This window comes from Schistocerca serialis, chromosome 6 (genome assembly GCF_023864345.2).
Source record: "Schistocerca serialis cubense isolate TAMUIC-IGC-003099 chromosome 6, iqSchSeri2.2, whole genome shotgun sequence".
Lineage (NCBI taxonomy): Eukaryota > Metazoa > Arthropoda > Insecta > Orthoptera > Acrididae > Schistocerca > Schistocerca serialis.
The window spans coordinates 457315600-457332793 of NC_064643.1; the positions used below are offsets into that span (position 1 = coordinate 457315600).

Genomic DNA, 17194 nt, shown 5'->3' on the forward strand with positions numbered 1-17194 from the left:
AGAACCAGTGTATCCATAGGATAAAAACAGAAGCATTGGTGTAGAGGGGGGGGCATGGGGGGGGGGGGGGGCGCTCTTACTAGAATCCGTGACACAGCGAACGAAATTCTTTCCACTTCCTCTCGTTTTTCAGATTGGTGCTGCGACGATTACATCTTCACCGAAGAACAAGCATAATTTTTCTTTTTTTCTCTCTCTTAAGTACTTTAGTCGTTCCGTTGTCGGTCTCGATGTCAAAATTTGGATATGTATTACGAAATGTAAATCTTCTCCCTTTTTGGAGTGGCCTCGGTACCTGTTTCTTAACGAACTCCACGAGCTTTGAAGAAGACTCCAGCTAACGCATGTTCTATTCTCATTTTCAGATACCTCACTAGCAGGGAAAACGATAATGATGGCCCCATATCTCTGGTAAGTGATGGTCAGTTCGACAAAACTATAGTGTAGTTTCTGATAAACCAAAAAATTTTAATGCAAAATTAAATCAATGTATCATATTCGTTCATAGATAAAAGGATACCTCAAATTCACATTCCATTACAATATTTTTTATGAAAAAGTCTAGAAGGAATACAAAATAAGTGTGGCGGGTCTTAAGTCTAGATTATTTACTTAGTTTCTATGATTTCTTAGTTAAGTATAAGTAATGATAGTTAATGCTAAAGCACAGTCGTTAAGATTATGTTAAAGTGAGGAAAAACTGAATCGTAGCATCTTAGTATAAACTACGGCAACGTGACGAGAATGTTTTTTCGCCATTGATATATTAGTCACGAAATAATGTAGACTCTAGCAATAGCATTCACATTGTCATACGCATCGCATTGCTTTGTTGATTTGATTCTGTTTCTGACTGCTGTTCATTCCTGAATTAACGTTATGTGTATGTTGAAAACATAATTTAGAAGCGAAGCAGTATTCAGAATCGTGTGTATTATTTATGTAATCGCAGTCAAAAATTAATTTCAAAAACATTGTGAGACGACATCCATATGTTAGAGATGTTTTTGTGAGAGTGTTTTGAGTCGACTTACTGACATTTAATTGCACCGTTTATCTGCAGAGCCATCTGCAATTTTCTACATCACGTTAAAGAAGTTCGATGATTTTCCTGATCGGTCAACTATTTTCGGTATTCTTGTTCAAATTCTACAAGGCGAAATCAAAGAGAGCTTAGTTTGGAGTTTTATTTCATTATCATTTCATTCGAAACAAAATTTTCTTGATGTTTTATGAACCAAAGATATAGCACGATCAAATTCCAGTTTCGTATAGGATTTCATGCTTATAGCTATATGAAAGTCATCAAAATCAGCCAGTGCAAACAATATAATATATATATATATATATATATATATATATATATATATATATATATATATATATATTATTTGGTTATATAAGGGAGGACACTCTCCAGAAGAGCCATTTCTACACTTCATCTAACATATCTGATCAGTATATGAATCTCAAAGTGACAGCTTTATTTAACTGAGGACCAACTGTCAGCAGTGTGTTCTATAGACTTCCGTCATATTTCAGCTCAGATTACTATTGATGCCGGCCGGGGTGGCCGAGCGGATCTAGGCGCTACAGACTGGAACTGCGTGACCGCTCCGGTCGCAGGTTCGAGTCCTGCCTCGGGCATGGATGTGTGTGATGTCCTTAGGTTAGTTAGGTTTAAGTAGTTCTAAGTTCTAGGGGACTGATGACCTCAGAAGTTAAGTCCCATAACTCTCAGAGTCATTTGAACCATTACTATTGATATTTACGTTAAAGATGCGAAGACTGCAGCAAGAAATTATACGATACTACCGAGAGATTGAAACTTTCTTTGCTCTGTGATTATAACCATTAAAATTACAACTGCCAGGACTCAGTCAACACGTAGAATTGGGAGAACCTTAATTCCCGTAGCAAATAACGCACTATAGCACGTTTGTGTTTCCAGAGACTTGTTTAAGCTAATTTACCGAATAAGGCTAGGGTGAAAAGTTAGCTGAAGTAGCATCTTGCACCATTGTCAGATTACCGTATATATTATGATCAATCTTATAACTTAACTGTTCAGAATGCTATGAGAGCATTTAGTATCATTATCAGTGATAAAGGTATTTTTCATTGGTAGAACACAGCTTCTGGTAATTCTAATTTCAACATTCGGCAAGTGTAGATGTAAATTCTGTTCACAATGTACTGGGCGGATATAAATAAAGTGACCTTGTTCCGAGCTCTACAGGGCGTGCTGTATACGTAACAAGGTGCTGAAACACCGTATGTGTGTTCATTAATCGGTGTCCTCGTGGACAATACTGAAAAAATATTAGTTCCACTTTGTGACACCGGATGAAAATATAGCTCTTCACGCAATTAGAATGTTGATTTATTTTAGTCTTTTATTTGTTTATCATTATCTGATTGCCTCCATCAGGTCCTCTCTTACCTCGAACCAAGGTTGCACATATACAACTCATTTTTACGTCGTAGTTACCCACGAAATAACAATCTAATATGACAAATACCATTAAAATTACTTGAGCGTATATAGTGACAGTGTGAATAAATAATACTGAGTTGGAACTCTTAAAGTTAATACTGGCAGTACTTGTACTGCTCCCACTGCTACTACTACTTTCTGCTTGTTACTACTACTAAATTTGCAATGACCCTAATAGCATAAGTAGCTGAACTCAAACGTTTTAGCAGATCTTCAGTGTGTCTTTGCCAGTTCAACCCCTCATCAATACATACACCTAGAAATTTTAAGTATTCTAGCTTAGCTGCCGATTTCTGATCGGAGTCTGTATTCATTAATGGTATCATTCCCTTTACAGTGTGGAACTGCATATATTGTGTATTCTCAAAGTTTAATGAGAGCCCATTTGCAGAGAACTTCTTAATGATTGTCTGAAAAACATCGTTTACAATTTCATCAGTTAATTCTTGTCTGCTGGGTGTGATAGCTATACTTGTATCATCGGCAAAAAGTATCAGCTTTGCATCTTCGTGAATATAGAATGGCAAGTCATTAATATATATTAAGAACAGCAGAGGACGCAAGACCGAACCTTGCGGTACCCCATTCTCGATCGTTCCCCTCTTTGAGAAATCGCCAGTTTTTTTGCATATACCCTTGTAAACCCTTTCTGTATCCATGACAAGATCCAGGTCATCGTTTATCTTTATTAAGGCAGAGGTTGTGCGGTCATGTTTATGGAAACGTGATTGGTGTTCTTCTAGTAGGTTGTTTGTGATTAGATAGTTTGTTAGCTGGTCGTGGACTATATGATCTAAGGCCTTGGATAATACAGAAAGGATACAAATAGGTCGATGGTCAGAGGGTGCTGTGGAAACGTCCTTTATAGTTAGTGGTTTAACTAGTCGCTGTTTCTATGCTTCAGAAGAAACACATGTGATTAAGAAGTGATGGAAGATATAGTGGGCAGTAATGAATCAGTAATAAGCTTCATCATTTGCAATGTGATGCCATCGTGTCAAGAATCTGATTCGCTCTGGATAGAATTTTTCATGGCTACAGTTGTTTACCTCCTTGCAGTAATCAATGAGTTTTCGTTTCGTCGTGGTTGTAGGTAATATGAGGTACAGGTTTAGTTCATAGGTTGGAACATTGTCGTCAGCTGCAGCTTTTACTTTAACTTTACAAAGATCATGCAGGTGTTTTATAGGACACCTAGTCTCTTTCTGTTGTCGGTTAATGTACATGCATACATGTTGTTGTTGTTGATGTTGTCTTCAGTCCTGAGGCTGGTTTCATGCAGCTCTTCGTGCTACTCTATTCTGTGCAAGCTTCTTCATCTCCCAGTACCTACTGCAGCCTACATCCTTCTGAATCTGCTTAGTGTATTCATCTCTTGGTCTCCCTCTACAATTTTTACCCTCCACGCTGCCCTCCAATGCTAAATTTGTGATCCCTTGATGCCTCAGAACATGTCCTACCAACCGGTCCCTTCTTCTTGTCAAGTTGTGTCACAAACTCCTCTTCCCTCCAATTCTATTCAATACCTCCTCATTAGTTATGTGATATACCCATCTAATCTTCAGCATTCTTCTGTTGCACCACATTTCGAAAGCTTCTATTCCCTTCTTGTCCAAACTATTTATCGTCCATGTTTTACTTCCATACATGGCTACACTCCATACAAATACTTTCAGAAACGACATCCTGACACCTAAATCTATACTCGATGTTAACAAATTTCATTTCTTCAGAAACGCTTTCCTTGCCATTGCCAGTCTACATTTTATATCCTCTCTACTTCAACCATCGTCGGTTATTTTGCTCCCTAAATAGCAAAACTCCTTTACTACTTTAAGTGTCTCATACATGAATTTTGCATTTCTCACAGCTTCACCGGACGCTGTTGCGCTGCTGCTTAGAAGCAATATGGTTTTCAGAAAAAAAGGGGAGAGGCGCTCAAACACGTGATAACTGCGGTTCTGGCACGTGTATTAGGATATGTTCACAACGTACAACATGTGTTCCGCATTGTCTCATGACTCAGCAGCATGTTTCATCAGTAACACGGCATGGTAAACAGTTAAGCCTAGCATTTGCGGTGTAACCGGAGAGATATGTCATCATTTATTATCCATCAGATCAGAAAGAGTCCGGATACATCCATGATAGACGCGATCTTTCAGATATCCCACCGTCAGAAGTCACTTGGGTTTAGTTCTGGGGGATCTGGAAGGCCACACATCTTGAAACTGCCTAGAGATTTCGCGGTCGTTATCGAAGGTCTCGAAGTAAATATTTCGCCTGATAAACGGCATGTGATGCCGTCTCATATTGCACGAAAGTAATGGTTGTAGACACAGTTGCGTTCGTCCCACACTGGAGTCACATGTTGCACAAGGAGGTCTCATCTCCTCGAAGGAAGACGAACGGTGAATGAAGGAGCTCGTGAAGCCTGGTTAGGCGTAAGCTGAGTGCAGTGGATCTCGCTACAGAACACGTGACGGTGCACAACACCACAGGCGACAGTTCTTGAGTTCACGGCACCGTGAAGAGTAAAATGTGTTTCGCTCGTAGAAAGAATGTTTCCCGGCCACATGTCATCTATTTCCATGAGTGCGAAAAACCGAAGGGCGAAGTCACGGCGTTACAACCTATCTTTGAGCTTCATTTGGTGCGCATTCTGAATCTTATAGGGAGACCAGTGTAAACTGCGCCGAGAAATCTTTAGACCTGTTGACTAAAGGCAAGACAATTCTCATGACACACCTCGAACTCTGGCCGCAAAGTATGAAGCATGTGCTGCACGGTCAGCTATAGCTACACCAACTTCATCAACCACAAATATGGCAATGGACCGCCTCCCTCGCACTACTTCACCAACTGACTCATCTGTTTCTTCAAATCCATATTCGTATTCTCTAACCCACTTGGAAATGCTGCCTCTTCGCAGCTGCTTCTGACGACTATATTCCCGTAATGAAGCGCTGCTGTTGCTGCCGTACTGATGAAACAACTTTAACAGCAGTTTACGGTCTTTCTTCTCAATAGCCATTGCGTTACGCGCAGAAAATTTTAGTCTTCTTAACTCTTACATCAACGGTCACTTCACAAAAGAAATCAGCTTTCGTCGCCAAGTGACACACAGCAAACTGACGTCAAAACAGGAAACATTTCACATTCTGACTGCCTACAGCGCCATATTTTCAGCTGGTGACAGAAAGTGGAACTATCATTTATTCAGTGTACTTCGCGGGAACACCAATAAGTGAAAATATTTACAATGTTTCGGCGTCCTGCGGAGTATGCAGCCTGTAATGCAGCACTCGGAACGCCATCAGTTTAATTTTAATTACACGCTACACTACATTCCTGATGTGCAATTTGATTAAAATTAGAGCAGCATTTAAATGCTCTTATTTGAGAAGCTACTATCTCTTTCTTGCTTTCAGTATTAAACATGATCACATCCAAATAATCTGTATTAAATCGGTAGTGCTATCGTATTTCAAATAAGGAATGCTATACTGCGAAAGCAATATCCTGGCTTCTCCTCATAGTTCTATTCTAAAACTTGTTATTATTTACTCTGTCTCAGCTGTAATAACTCCAGGAATAACGAGAATGAATTCAACAGGTTTCTGGTAGCCACATAGTATAAAAATCACAAAGACAAAACTTGGTGGCGAAGAAATGCTTCATCAAATTACTTGATGTGGAAACACTCGTCGATTTCTGGTAGCCACTGAGGAAAATAGGTGAGCCTTGTAGTGAAAAAATACATCAACGAATTACATGATTTGGAAACGTTCGTTGAACATCTGCACAATTTTGGCAAAGTAGACTGTTGTTCGATGTTAGTCGATCACATTTTCTTTTAAGTAGACGTGTACTCTCTTATGTTAACGTGTGTTAAACATGGTGTGGCAATCTGCACGCAAAGTTTGTGCAGTGAATGTAGCATTTACCGACGTACGACGACGTTTCTTTCATCGTGCCGTAGATCTTAAGGTCCATTGCAGCTAGAGGCCTGTATCGGCAAAGAGCACATCCTGTTTGGTATGCCAAAATTTCGTCTTCTTTCTGGACGATATTGGAACTTTGATTCAGGAATTCTTCCCTTGGCCGTCGACTATTAATGTGTCCAACACAATACAGTAACCTAAAATCTTTTCCTCTAAGATCCAGACGATGATCTGCTGCCGTATGTCATCCCGTCTCATTCTATTATTGTGACGCACAGAACTATGCCCATAAATGTAATATGAGAGGAGCGCATCCTGGTTAATTTTTTTCTCTTACAATTCATAACGTACTAACATATGCGGAACTCGCTGCTGCCATTATCTGTGGAATTTTGTTATTGTATAAATCGTAGATGCTTTTGCGTAATATTGTAAGATTTTGACATGTGTAGAATATCATGTTTGTAATCCTCAACTCCTTCTTGGCTCAGTGCTGCCCTTCAGCCTAGAAAAATTGATCATTTAATTAGACCAACTGTCTTGGTTTCGAATATTAGCTTCCATCGTCCTAGTGAGGATCCTAAGATGAAGACGGTTTGTACGAATTAAGATTGTGACGTTATACGACTCTATAACGTCAAGCAATTCATAGAGTTACTTGTGTATCACTCTTTCATCACCGAAAACAGAGTATCTAAAGCAATTAATAGTTCATAGCCAACTAGTATGGCAGGTAAAGCTTAAAAGTTTGGAGCAATATTCCCTAAAAGACTTTTTTTATCCCGAACACCATGCGTTTACTGTTTACAGTATTTTATAAAGCACTCCGTCGGCAGGCCACAAGTGGCCCATCGGAACCATCCGTGTCATCCTCAGCTGAGGATGCGGTTAGCAGGGGCGTGTTGCCAGCACACCGCTCTCCAGGTCGTTATGATGGATTTCTTTGACCGGAGCCGCTACTATTCGGTCGAGTAGGTCCCAAATTGGCATCACGAGGCTGAGTGCACCCCGAAAAATAGCAACAGCGCATGGCGGCCAGGATGGTCACCCATCTAATTGCCGGCCACGCCCGGCAGCGGTTAACTCCGGTGTTCTCATGGCAACTGGTGTATCCACTGCGGCAAGACCGTAGCCACATTATTTTATAACACTTCCGATATCTTCTTCAGAAAAGACCTCTAATTTACTTTTTGCTCTATAATTCAGAACTGCAGAGTAAACAAGGTCACAGACATTTATATTCCATAGTCTTTGTTTGTGTGCTGTGTTCAAATGTTTCAAATGGCTCTGAGCACTATGGGACTTAACTGCTGAGGTCATCAGTCCCCTAGAACTAAGAACTACTTAAACCTAACTAACCAAAGGACAACACACACATCCATGCCCGAGGCAGGATTCGAACCTGCGACCGTAGCGGTCGCCCGGCTCCAGACTGTAGCGCCTAGAACCGCTCGGCCACTCCGGCCGGCTGTGTGTTTATCACCATACCTAAAAGGCAATAGCAGCGTGACACCAGTGTGGATGATCTGGGTCGATTCTTATCTTCACCAAGATACTTGTCTTGAATTTGAGGAGGAATCAGAAACCACTTGAAATGCCTAGAATTTCAGTAGCAGACACAATACAACCAGATAAGAGAATGCGCCTGCAACACATGCCCTTCTAGCTGTAGTCGTGTGATGCCGTAGATGGGAGATGAGACAATGATTGGTTGTGAGGTAACAGTTCCACACTGAAGAGGGTAACAAGGACTAGAGCTAAGTTCTAGCAAGGAATTTTCCAAGCAGTTATGTACTTACTCAACGTCAGCTGTAGCAAAGCTTTCACAAATATTACCTAATGACATCAAGAGAGTGGTAAATTCAAAACTGGAACAGGCAGTTTGAAGAAATAATTCAAAGAAAAATTACGGTTCAATACTCCATCATCGACGAGTTCAATAGAAATGGAGAAGGGAGCAGGAAACTGACTGTGACCATTCTGCCCTTCTGTTGAAGTAGGGAAACCGTGTGAAGCAAATTCAGACTCAAGCGCTTTGCACTTTGCTCTGTTATAGTGTCGGACGAAGTGTAATGCTTATCGTTCTCTCCTTTGTAACGGACGAATTATGTTTTACGTACCATACTTTTACAGTCAGCACTCATGTTCCTGATTTAATGACCTTGTCAGGAAAGGCTTTCTCACTTTTATAATAAGGTAAGCATCAATGAATATCTTCATGGCCTTCGCAATGCGCATGAGATTCTTGTTTTCCCGTATGCCGTAGAAGACTAGATAAACTCAGTAGAGCGAGTACAAATGTAAGGCATAACATTAAATAAATAATGTATAGTTAGTATACTCATAGGACACACACGTCCGTATGGTCGTAATGGTTGAACGGCCGCTTTCGTGACGGAAAGTGCTCCATCTCCAGATCTAATACGCACGAAGGATTGGTGAGCCAACCAGCCTGCATGTCGTTTTTAAGTTGTTTCCTACATCCCACTGGGCAAATACCCGGCCGGTACCTAAGCCCCGCCTCAAATACACTATTCGCAAACATTTAGAACAGTTCGCGAACTTTCGCATGCATTACACTTCACACAGAATATTTTTATACATTACCTCCCGTTGGGGTAGCTGATTGGCGACAGGAAGGGCACCCGTCAGCCCCTTAAATTGACTGTGCAAATGCATAGCAACAATAACGATCCTGCGTAGATGCGTGACAGGGGCAAAAAAATAAGGAAGCAGTAGCACACAAATGGGCTGTTCTATACTGTTCTATACTGTTTACTTACAACTAGGAAAACTGCTGGATTGGTTCTAAAAGGATAAGTGGACAAGTGAAAATGAGCTGTACTGTACTTGGAAATAAGTATATATTATAAATCAAAATGCCAGTAATAGATGCTCGTAAACTTGTTAACAGATAGCATTAGAGGTATAGAACTTTTTTGCTAGATTTTTCGTCATCGGAAGTGGTGTATCGAGGTACCAGACTTCCTAGTTGGGTATTCAAACGTGAAACAGGAAGTATTTCTTGCACATTTACTAAACAAACCTCAAAACCATCATATTTGGAGAAACCTACAGACATACTTGACACCGAAAACGACATTTAGTGAAATTTACAGTATTTGTGATCTGGATGATCACCCAAAACTTGAATGTAAGCTGTAGGAAGTAGAAATTAGTGACTATATTTTGAATTTATTGGCGATATGAGAAATTGATTGTAGTATGTAGAGTCGCATGATGATGACCCTGAAATGACTTGTCAGTATGCCGTTGTCACAAGGAATGTCATTAAACTGTGAAACGTACGTTTCTTTTCACTATTCCAAGCATAGCATGATAGCTGCCAAACTCTCTGCACTGGAAGAAAAAGATGGTACCTTCCAGGGAAATGTGGTAGCTCAAAGTCGATTTGTGGTATTGTTGTGGATAAGAAACTGAAAGTGTGTTAATGGCTTCGCTTCTATGAAACTAGAAGAAGAACCTCTTCAACTTACTCTGTTGCGATAAATAATAATTTTAGGACGATGAACGTTTTAGACAGTCATTATCACGAAATTACGAAATAAATGTACGTAATACAGCTAAATGAAAACATAACTGTTTATTATATGAGGATTAAGATAGAAAACATGGAGCAATATGTAACATAAAATATGAAATAGCTGTGTAATCGCAGATTCTTTATGACTATCATTTAAGAGTTTGCTGTACTGTAAAAGAACATCATTAAATTAAAATTTTGGCGTATTAAGTAGCATGACTATCACAGCTATAGTGAAGAAACAGCTCTTTGTGAGACGTGCACTCATGTTCAGACCGACAGACGCCTTGAACGACTAGTACATTTGAACGTTCTGCACAAATGATTAGCATTTCAGTCGCCTCGTTCAGCATGTGTCCTAGGGTCCGTCTAGGGTCCTCACAACTTATTCCACGCGTGATGGCATCGACGCGTATAAGGTGCGAATGGCCTCCTGTGGTACAGCCATCCATGCTGTATTCACCTGGTTCCAAAGTTCATCGGTGGTGGTTGTCATTTTGTCACAGAGCTGCACACGACGTTTCACCATATCACACGTACTTTCGACTACCGATGGGTCAGGTGATTTGACGGGCCAGGGCCAAGGATGAAGTCCTGTGACAGCAAGAAGGCACGAGTTCGTGCAGCAACATGTGCTCGTGCATTGTGTTCCTGAAAAATGGCATCTGGGGGTTGAGCAGAAAGCGTATTGCTACGGGTCGCTGGATATAATTTACGTAGTTCACACTGGTCACAGTGTCCCGGACACGCACCTGCTGTGATTTGTGGCTGTACCCAATAGCACCCCACAACATAAGGCTTTCAGATGGCATTGTACGTCTTGTGCGAATGGAGTCACTCTGACGCCGCTCCCCCTGTCTACGGCGAACCAAAATGCAGCCATCATTTTTAAGCAGACGGAACCTGGATTCGTCCGAAAACATTATCTGATGATATTCCTGCCCCTTGTGACGTTCCATACACCATTGCCGTCTAGCATGTTTCTGCACATTCGTCAAAGGAAGGCGGAGAAGTGGACGACTCGTACGTAGCCCCTACCGTAATAAACTGGGACAAACTGTCCCCCGTGATGGTGTACGACGTGCTATACAGCTCTGTCTTGCAGTGCCATTCGGATGAGATGTCGATCCTCTCGGGGATGGGGGTGGTCTTTGCCGTACGACTTGACCCACCCCGTCGTGTTCCAAAGCCTTCCGTGAACCATTCTGCACACACCCGTTGCGTTGCAGAAAAACTTTACCCTACACGAGCAGGAGTTTCCAGGAATGATACATCACATTGTTTTATGCCAATGATGCTCCCTCTTTCAAACTCAGTGATTTGACGATATGGTTCACCATTCGTCTGCAAGGCATCCTGCACGTTTGTTCAAGTCACACTGATCCATTATCTTTATTTGTAGCGGCAAACCGATAGGTGGTGCTGCGCCGCGATGGCGAGGTTGACATCAAAGCCGCGGGCCGACATGGTTAATATGCTAATCATTTTTGCAGAACTTACTAATGTATCTTCACTGTGCATATGAACGTCCTACCGATAGTTGTTCGAAGTGTTATGTATTTTTTTTCTTTTTTTTGTGAATATGACAGTATTAAACCCGTATGTGAGATCTTGCAGTAGAAAGAAATGAGCGTCATACTACTTCTTGCTGGATAATGGAGATCATAAGTGTGGCCAACTCATCATTCCATCAGTAAGGGAAAGCTACTCATCAAACTTGAGCTAAACTGAAATAATTAAATATCTCTTGAAAACAGAGAGGAATAGCGTAATGAAAGTCATGGGTTGTCGATATGCACATCTACAGGTGCAGGCAGTTTCACGTACATAAGGTATAAAAGGACAGTGTATTCGTGGAGCTGTCACGTGTAGTTAGGCGACTCATGTGAAAAGGTTTACGACTTAGTTACGGCCACACGACGGTAACTAACAGACTTTGAACACGGAATGGTGGTTGGAGACAGTCGCATGGGACATTCCATTCTGGAAATAGTTAGTGAATTCAATATTTTGAGATCCACAGTGTCAAGAGTGTGGCGAGAGTAACAAATTTCAGGCATTACCGCTTACCACGGGGAACGCAGTGACCGACGGCCCTCACTTAACGACCGAGACCAGCGGCGTTTGCGCATACTTGTCAGTGATAACAACAGGCAACACTGAGTGAAATATTAGCATAAATCAATAAGGGACCCATGAGTAACGTATGCATTAGGACAATGCGGTGGAATCTAGCGTTAACGGACTATGGTAGAAGAAGACCGATGCGAGTGCCTTTGCTAACAGCAGAACATCGCCTGCAGTGCCTCTCTTGAGCTCGTGACCATATGGGTTGGAACCTAGATGACTGAAAAACCGTGGCCAGGTCAGATGAGTCCCGATCTGAGTTGGTAAGAGCTGACGGTAGGATTCGGGTGTGACGCAGATTCCACGAAGCCTTGCGCCTAAGTCGTCGACAAGCTACTGTACAAGCTGGTGATGGCTCCATAATTGTGTGGGCTATGTTAAGCCCAAATGGACTGGGTCCTCTGGTCCAAATGAATCGATCATTGACTGGAAATGGGTATTTCGGTTGGACTTGATGTTCCCAAACAACAATGGAGCTATTACGGATGACAATGAGCCATGTCACTGAACCACAGTTGTTCGTGATTCGTTTGAAGAACATTACAGACAATCCGAGCAAATTATTTGGCCACCCACATCACCCCGATGTGAATCCCATCGAAGGTTTTCGGGACATAGCGAGGAATTCAGTTGTTACACAAAATTCTGCATCGCCTACACTTTTGCAATTATGGATGGTGGCAGAGGCAACATGGCTCTGTATTTCTTTAGGGAACTACCAACGGCTTGTTGAGGCCACGCCACTTCGAGCTGCTGAACTACGCCGGGAAAAGGACAGTCCGACATAATATTAGGAGGTACTGCAGTGTAAATACTCTAATAATGTGGGAATCGTCGTACATTACTGAAGAACTCAAACTCAACGTAAATGAAGCATTAGACGGATCGTCTCTAACAGCGAGTGACAAAAGCTGACAGAGCTAAATACCGGTGTAGGAATTACAATTCCAGTTCTGTTGAATGGATGTTTCCAGTAAGAAATTGAAACTATATAAATCTTTTCAAACTGTTCGAAATCGACCGTGGTTATTGTAGTGACGGTCTTTTAAATATTAATTGATATGTGGAAGTCGTTAAATACTTCCCAGTTTCTCGAGTTGTTAAAATAAGTTAAATACCCCTTTAGAAATCACGTATAGATGATTGAGCTGCTAGTAAATACGACAAATTTCCCCAGAAAGACAATTTCGAGGACTTTACCTGCACCTCATTATGCTAGTGTATTTCCTAAAGGAAGTGATTTTGTCGACTGAAATCCGCGGTTACCTCAAGTCCCGTCAGCAAGCTCTTAGGTCATTCTTCATACTTCCTCGCTATCTTTTGGAGTGCCTGATGTATTGGATTCCATTTACCTGTTGCTTGATGAGCATGGAGGCTATACTTTGAAGCTCATCTAAATGACGTTTTGATCACGTCCGAAAAGTTTGTAATACTATGTGCCCTCGATTCTGCCAGTGATTTGTGATAACATGGAGGTAGATGTCTCCAGCTGCGAAGCACTGGTTATGACGTTCCTGTAGAGCTATAGGAAGTGGTTTGTGAGTTGTGTGACGGTACTTCTTGACATCTCATCCATGTTAATATAAGATGAATCTGTGGGTCATAAAGCTGAGTGCTATTCGACATGCTGCCCACTAAACCATTTCAGCACTGTTGGGATACTGCTAAATAGCTAGTGAACAGTAAATAAACTGCAAATAGATGTATCTCTTGTATGCCATCCTTCACCAACTTTCAAAATCTTTAGGTGACCACTCCTTACCAGTGTACGTCTTGTTAAGCAAAATGTAACTGCTTTATTTCTTTTTGGACAGTTGTCTGCCACATGACCAGAAACCTATCTATGTATCTCGTAATGATAAGAGAGCCTCTCTTCACTACGTGGTAATTTAGTCTGCAGAACGTGTGCTAGTACCAACGTAGTCTGCATGCTGCCCACGTTTCTGAACGGGTGTTAAAGCTGTCATAATAAAGTACGGTTTACGGATTCTTTACTGACTTCGTCCCTGATTGTAAATCCTGACGATCATCGCAACACTAAAGTCTCCTTTGCCTCCTTCTCCACTCACAACATACTTCCGGTTTAAAGGCTAATTTTTAAACATTGTCTTATGTTCCGATCCACCATTTTCTTGTCACGTGTCTCTGGAATCTGTAGCAGTAGCTCGATCATATCTGTCTGAATTTGATAACTTACAGTATCTTGAGATCATAGGTTTTAAGCTTTGACAAGATATGCTCCACAATGAATGCGCGTTGATGTGCTGTTACACGTTCTAAGCCAACGAAAAAAGACGACGCACCACAAAGGAATTATCCGAATTTGACGGAAATCAGTAGATGTGATGTACAAGTACAGGCAAACAAATGACTAAAATTTCAGAAAAGTTGGGTGAACTATTCAAGCGAAAGGGCTTCAGAAACTGCGCGAGTCAATAATCCGTTGGTCCACCTCTGGCCCTTATGCAAGCAGTTATTCGGCTTCACATTCATTGATAGAGTTGTTGGATGTCTTGCTGAGGGATATCGTGCAAAATTCTGTGCAACTGACGCGTTAGACTGTCAGAATGCTGTGCTGTCTGGAGGGCCGTGCCCATAATGGCCCAAAGTTCTCCATTGGGAAGAGGTCCGGCAACCTTGCTAGCCCAGGAGACAATCAGTAGAAACTCTCGCTGTGTGTAGGCGGGCATTTTCTTGACGAAATGTAAGCCCAGGATGACTTGCCACGAGTCAAAACAAAACGGGGCGTGGATATAGTAGACGTACCGCTGTGGTGTAAGAGTGCCGTAGATGACAACCAAAGGAGTCGTGTTACCAAAAGAAACGGCACCCGAGACCAACACTTCTGGTTCCTGAGCCTGTTTGGAGGGAGACAATAAGGTTGGTACCCTTTTATTCTCTGGGGCGCCTCTAGACATTTATTCGGCTGGAATCTCATTAACTGGAGTAGAATTGTCTTCAGTGAGGTGTCCCGCTTCGAACTGAGACCCAGTGGGAAATGATAATTAAATTAAAGATCTTTATTAAAAACAACCTTTCACAGGAAATTTAAAATTCACGATATTTAGAACACAATCCATAATCCACATCAGCAGCCAGTCCGTCGTAGCTGCCTCTTACTGAAAATTAATCCGATCTTAGCTTCGGCAGCTGAACAGGTTGGTATTTGTTCACCAACAGGAAATTTTGTCAATAGACATGCCTCCTATACACACCAACAAAACTAATTAGTTACTTCAGCGTAGAGTTTCTCTGAAACACAAGTACTTTTACGCAAAGATTAGAATAATCGGTTTATACACAGCCGCTAGACGGCTTTCACATTAAGTGCCTTCAGCCGCTATCATAACCCACTAACCGCTCGCCACTGGGAGAACAAAACAAGAAAAGGCATGAAACAACCACAGTAAGGCATCGTAATTCCAACCTAACAAGGCGGCATCTGTGTAGGAAAAAAAAGAAAAAAAACTGAATCTGTCCTACATACAAATATTAAATGCCACCAATGCTTAAGATAGAGAACGTAACATGGAAATACGAAGTGACGTTGAGTCCACTTACAACGTGCGTCTGGCTGGAGAGAGAAGCCATACGTTATATTACACTGATCACACTTTTTGTGTCCGACGGAGGCTCTCAAGGCTCCGCCCGACGGAAAACGTGCTTAGCAGTTCCTTCGTTACGTGTAGCTGTCATGCTGCTTTCACGCGGAAGTAATTGCACTCCGTTACTTCCGAAACATAGGCAAACGACTACCTGGCCGCCACAGTCGAGCGGGACCTCCGTACCGTCCAGTTTCATAGCCGTAACTGGTTTTCAACACGAGGGGTCATCACTCTGTTCTCTTTCCAGCAATTCTGAACATGGGCATCTCACAAGCCATTTCTCGGCAGCCGCAATAGAGAGACACAACCATACCGTTCGACTGCCCAAAAAACTGCCTCCTCTCTCTTCTGTAGCCAGGGGAGAGAGAGAGAGAGAGAGAGAGAGAGAGAGAGAGAGAGAGAGAGACGCCTGCAGCCGTCGCATGACCGTTCGACCTCTGTACTACAGCGGCGCTACCACACAATAGCACCAACACTTGGCACAACCTATCACCAGATAACGAGTAAAATTTTTAAAATAGCTTATTACTTATCAAAGAACGCATCCACTATGCCCGGTTTCTTTATTTCTTGATAAAATTTTTGCTTGTAGAATCCAAAAGTAGCGAAATCGTACTTAGTTCTCTTTCGTCCATTTCGCTGTGTTACTGTAGCTAGCGTAAAAATTTCCGGCTCGTAAATGGAGATCCCCAAACATTGTCCGTCAACGGTGGCCGTCGATGTAGCTGAACGTGTGACTGGAAGTCTTGTGGAAGCGAGGTCGCTGGGCAACATTGCCGTTTCATGCTGTCGTCAATGCGAAATACCTGCGGCTCTATTAAACGCATTTGCCTTTACAGATTGACACACGTTCGTTTCAAATGTAGTAATATCCGGCGATCAGTTCTATCTGTAAGATGCATCACGCACGAACGTAGTTCTTTCACACTTTTCTTGTTGTTGCACGGTATTTCTTCGGGCACAATAGAACGGCCCTTCGCTGCTTTAGACGTCGCCGCGGATGACTGGCAGTGGAGAGGGTCTTGCTGGCTGAAAAGTACCGTCCCAGGGGAGGAACAGGATGCTGTAGCTCTGACGAGTAATACGCTCCAGGTAATTGGAAGCTGGGACCAAGCCAGGCCGCAGATCTGTCTATGTGCAAGAGAGATACAGCGGTCCTAATCAGAGCCATTAGGAGCCACATGTTCAGTGTGTACCTCAGTAGCTGTTATGTATTGCATTACTGGGCTTAGACGTGCGGATTCGTATGTCATCTTGACGGAAACAGCCATTCAAAGATTCGAATGTCATTTACTGTCCTGTATATCACAAACTGAACGAACACACAAACAAGAAAGAGGGTAATAGTATTCCTAGTAATACTACAGTGATTTGACTTGCATCAGACGGATGAGGCACCCAATGTTCTGTTGTAATTGGCCAGTGGGCAGAGCAGCAGTGAACGTGAAATACTTAGAGGACGTGTTTCCAATTATTG

At 42.1% G+C, this 17194-nt stretch overlaps 1 protein-coding gene across 1 annotated transcript in view; it reads left to right on the forward strand.

Annotated features, from left to right (window-relative positions):
- The first annotated feature begins 365 nt into the window (after positions 1–365).
- The window catches only part of LOC126484206 (sex peptide receptor), a 104384-nt gene continuing 87555 nt past the window's right edge, over positions 366–17194 (forward strand). Inside the window, exon 1 of the mRNA XM_050107619.1 lies at positions 366–411. The gene's annotated coding sequence lies outside the window, so the exon portion shown is untranslated. The remainder of the gene's footprint in view (positions 412–17194) is intronic.